Here is a 5,332-nt window from a genome sequence, read left to right as displayed (position 1 = left end):
GAACCAAACAGATTTCTAGGGCCAGAATCCCTGTTTGTATGATATTCAACTACTCGTACCTAATTAACGAAATAACTTTTAGTTCTCAAATCAATTTTAACAATCTTTTAGAGGTCCATACCACTAAATTAAATTGATAAAACTAACGCACATTGCGTCGATTTCACGTCATGACGTCATAGATCCAACACTCGATATTCGATATTCAGTATTCAACTCAATATTCAACTTAACTACTCGTAGGTTATTAACGAAATAATTATAAGTTTTCAAATCAATTTTAACAATCTTTAAGAGGTCCATACCATCAAATAAAACTGAGAAATCTAACGCACATTGCGTCGTTTGGACGTCATGACGTCATAGATTCAACCATACAGATTTTTAGGGCCTGAATCCCTGTTTATATAATGATATTCAACTACTCGTAACGAATTAACGAAATAATTTTTAGTTCTCAAATCAATTTTAGCAATCTTTAAGAGGTCCATACCACCAAATAAAACTGATAAAACTAACGCACATTGCGTCAGTTTGACGTCATGACGTCATGGATTCAACCAAACAGATTTCTAGGGCCAGAATCCCTGTTTATATAATGATATTTAACTACTCGTAGCTTATGAACGAAATAATTCTTAGTTTTCAAATCAACTTTAGCAATCTTTTAAAGGTCCATACCATCAAATAAAACTGAGAAATCTAACGCACATTGCGTCGTTTGGACGTCATGACGTCATAAATTGAACTAAACAGATTTCTAGGGCTAGAATCCCTGTTTGTATGATATTCAACTACTCGTACCTAATTAACGAAATAACTTTTAGTTCTCAAATCAATTTTAACAATCTTTTAGAGGTCCATACCACCAAATAAAATTGATACAACTAACGCACATTGCGTAGATTTTATGTCATGGCGTCATAGATCCAACACTCGATATTCGATATTCAGTATTCAACTCAATATTTAACTTAACTACTCGTAGCTAATTAACGAAATGATTTTTAGTTCTGAAATCAATTTTAACAGTCGTTTAGAGATCAATATCACTAAATAAAACTGATAAAACTAACGCACATAGCGTCGTTTGGACGTCATGACGTCATAGATTCAGCAACCAAATAGATTTCTAGGGCCAGAATCCCTGTTTATATAATGATATTCAACTACTCATACCTAATTAACGAAATAATTCTTAGTTCTCAAATCAACTTTAACAATCTTTTAGAGGCCCATACCATCAAATAAAACTGATAAAACTAACGCACATTGCGTCGTTTGGACGTCATGACGTCATGGATTCAACCATACAGATTTGTAGGGCCTGCATCCTGTTTATATAATGATATTCAACTACTCGTACCGAATTAACGAAATAACCTTTTCGTTCTCAAATCAATTTTAACAATCTTTTAGAGGTCCATACCATCAAATAAACTGATACAATTAACGCACATTGCGTCGTTTGGACGTCATGTCGTCATAGATCCAACACTCGATATTCGATATTCAGTATTCAACTCAATATTCAACTTAACTACTCGTAGCTAATTAACGAAATAATTTTAAGTTTTCGAATCAATTTTAACAGTCTTTTAAAGGTCCATACCACCAAATAAAACTGATAAAACTAACGCACATTGCGTCGTTTGGACGTCATGACGTCATAGATTCAACCATACAGATTTTTTGGGCCTGAATCCCTGTTTATATAATTATATTCAACTACTCGTACCTAATTATTTTGTCACTTTTCTACAAGGCGTCTAACGTCATTAATACACCCCGGATTCGTTTCTGGAAATCTTTAGTTTTTAATCACCGACGCCATGACATAAAAACTATATATATCTACGCAATATACATTACTTTTATCAATTCAAACTTATAGTATAGTCCACTGAAGAATTGTTAAATTGTCTTAAAAATTGTCTTGAAAATTATTTCGTTACTTTGATACGAGGCTTTTAATCCCCTTGAAAACATGTTGGAAGCGGTTCTTTACGGCATTCATAAATCAATGACGTCATGGCGCCAACAAGACGCAATGTGTCTTAGTTTCATTGGTTGAATCCGATAGAATAGACCGATGAATAACTGTAAAAAGTCATTTGGTTATTGAAAATTATTTCCTTACTTTGCTACATGATGTTTGATATCAATAATTACACTAGGGTTGCAGTGCTGGAAATCTGTATTTATGAATCTATGACGTCATGATGTCAAAACTACGCAATGTGTGTCATATTTTTCTATGACGTCATGATAAATTAATGGGCGTTAATTTTATCAATTCAGTCGTATAGTATGGACTACTGAAATTTATTTTGCTCTTGAAAATTATTTTCTTACTTCGCTACAGGACGTTTAATCTCTACTTCTCTACACTAGGATTGTGGTCCTGGAAAGCTGTATTGTTGAATATATGACGTCATGATGTCGAAGGTTCGCAGTGAGCGTTAGCTTTATCATTAGTATTTGATAAAATGGACCACTAAAGGTTTATTGAAAGGCATTTGGTACCTGAAAATCATTTAGTTAATTTGCTACAAGTTGTATAATGGCATAAAATATGCCAGGGTTGCAGTCCTGCAAATCTGAATCTATGACGTCATGACGTCAAGATGACGCAATATGCGTTAGTTTTCTCAGCCGAATCTTATAGTATGGACCGCTTAAGAATTGTTAAAAGTAATTTAATTCTTGAAAATTATTTCATTACTTTGCTACATCGCCTTAAGCATAATAAAATAGACCGCGGTTACGGCCCTGCAAATCTTTATTAATTAATCTATGACGTCATGACGTCGAAGCTTCGCAATGTGCGTTAGAGTTTTTTATTGAATCAGATAGTATAAACCACTTACAGGTTGATACAAGTCATTCGGTTGCTTAAAGTTATTTCGTTACTTTGCATGAAGGAGTTAAATGCTAGTATTATAATATATATTAATACAATGCGAATGCAGTCCTGTATTGTTGGATCTATGACGTCATGACGTCGAAACTTCGCAATGTGCGTTAGTTTTATTTGTTGAATCGGAAAGTGTAGATAACTTAAGACTTGTTAAAGGTTATTTGATTACTAAAAATTATTTCGTTACTTTGCTACAAGGCGTTAAATACTAGTATTATTAAATACAATTCGAATGCGGTCCTGCAAATCTGTATTGTTGGATCTATGACGTCATGACGTCGAAACTTCGCAATGTGCGTTAGTTTAACAGTTTTAGTTGGTGGTATGGACCTTTAAAAGATTGTTCAAAATGATTTGAAAAGTTAAAATTATTTCGTTAATTAGCTAGGAGTAGTTAAATACATGTATCATCATATAAACAGGGATTCAGGCCCTACAAATCTGTATGGTTGAATCTATGACGTCATGACGTCCAAACAACGCAATGTGCGTTAGTTTTATCAGTTTTATTTAGTGGTATGGACCTCTAAAAGATTGTTATAAGTGATTTGAAAACTAAAAATTATTTCGTTAATTCGGTACGAGTAGTTGAATATCATTATATAAACAGGGATTAAGGCCCTACAAATCTGTATGGTTGAATCTATGACGTCATGACGTCAAAACGACGCAATGTGCGTTAGTTTTATCAGTTTTATTTAGTGGTATGGACCTCTTAAAAGATTGTTAAAAGTGATTTGAAAACTAAAAATTATTTCGTTAATTCGGTACGAGTAGTTGAATACCATTATATAAACAGGGATTAAGGCCCTACAAATCTGTATGGTTGAATCCATGACGTCATAGCGTCAAAACGGCGCAATGTGCGTTAGTTTTATCAGTTTTATTTGGTGGTATGGACCTCTAAAAGATTGTTTAAAATGATTTGAAAACCTAAAATTATTTCGTTAATTAGCTACGAGTAGTTGAATACATGTATCATCATATAAACAGGGATTCTGGCCCTACGAATCTGTATGGTTGAATCCATGACGTCATAGCGTCAAAACTACAAAATGTGTGTTAGTTTTATTAGTTGAATCTTATAGTTTGAACATTTCAAAGATTTTTAAAAGATTTTCCGTTATTAAAAATTATTTCGATACTTTGCAAGAAGGCGTCGGATTGAAACATGTTGGGTGCGCTTCTCGACGGCATTCTTGAATCTTTGACGTGAAGATAAATCCATGTGCGTTGATTTAATTAATTTAATTCGATAGTATTAACCACATAAAGATTATTAAAACTCATTTGGTTGTTGAAAATTAGACGATTATTTAATCAAATGAATACAGAGTCTGAAAGGTTGTGGTTTGGTTTGACATACGTACGTGGAATGTCTATTTACATACTGTATGCGTGCTCATTTGCATATGTGGGACAGTAGAATGCTTCCGCGCCTGAGACGTATCCGAAATAGTGCCTACCATTCGAATCGAAGGCTCAATCGAAGGTTGCGAATCGAAGGCCGAAAGGAGGGCTAACTTTAATGTGGTATACGGTTAGCATATGCAACAGTTTAAACGCGGTACTGCGGTACCTTCGCCGAGCTGGACAGACACAGCTTGTGATAAGGAGACGCCGGTATAGACGACTATTAAGCTTACCCGATATCGAGTCTCTAGTCTGTCAGTTATTCTTGGCAACACTGGGAGCATCTCTACCCAACGTTACGTACAGAGTTTGAAAATCGAGACTAAAAGGGCGTTTCCTGACGGACAACCTTCTGACTCCAGCTTGGAAATGACCCTTCTTCGCCATTAAACGTACGTACTCGTATACGTTCAAGAATTTACTCACAAATGTATCTTGTCCCCACAACGACCAGGAGGGTCAAGGGACTAGCTAGGTAGCACGTAGTATATGGGTGGGGGGCAGATCTGCAGGCTCCACTTCCGGGATACCAAAAATAGGACAGCCGTGTCCAATTTCTTTTTACCTTCAAGCAGATATTGGGTGCCATTGTGTCTAAAAAAGCTGTTTTGGGTGCGCTTAGAAATATTCCTCTTGTCCACTCCTGGTAGCCCAACACATGATTTGAAGCATTCCTTCCTCGGAGATTTTTTGGTCCGTTTATATACTAGTAGTACTAGTATTGATTGTTGTGGTTGTAGTAGCCGCGGCGACTGTTGCAGGGCTTCTCTTGCTTGCAGTCTTTTACATTAGCCCTAACAACATGTTGTTAGGGCTTATGTAAAAGACTGCAAGCAAGAGAAGCCCTGCAACAGTCGCCGCGGCTATGGTTGTAGGTACTGATGAATTATTCATGATATAGACTGTCGACAATCGTCCCTGACCTGTCACGTTCTCGTTTTGAGATGACTCGTACAGTAGCCAAAACTAGCTTACTCCGGGCAAATTCAGAAATAACTT

The 5,332-nt window shown here is 35.7% G+C and overlaps 2 protein-coding genes across 2 annotated transcripts in view; both read left to right on the top strand.

The window, feature by feature from the left end:
- LOC109469820 (putative transporter SVOPL) overlaps positions 1-5,332 on the top strand; it is a 19,835-nt gene that overhangs the window by 11,281 nt on the left and 3,222 nt on the right. The gene's annotated exons all lie outside the window — the stretch shown is intronic.
- LOC109469822 (putative transporter SVOPL) overlaps positions 1-5,332 on the top strand; it is a 14,297-nt gene that overhangs the window by 5,743 nt on the left and 3,222 nt on the right. The window lies entirely within an intron of this gene.

The sequence above is a fragment of the Branchiostoma belcheri genome, unplaced genomic scaffold (assembly GCF_001625305.1).
Source record: "Branchiostoma belcheri isolate BF01 breed outbred unplaced genomic scaffold, Haploidv18h27 scaffold21, whole genome shotgun sequence".
NCBI classification, from domain to species: domain Eukaryota; kingdom Metazoa; phylum Chordata; class Leptocardii; order Amphioxiformes; family Branchiostomatidae; genus Branchiostoma; species Branchiostoma belcheri.
The sequence above is the reverse complement of the archived record's forward strand: the minus strand, read 5'-3'. Positions and strand labels throughout refer to the sequence as shown.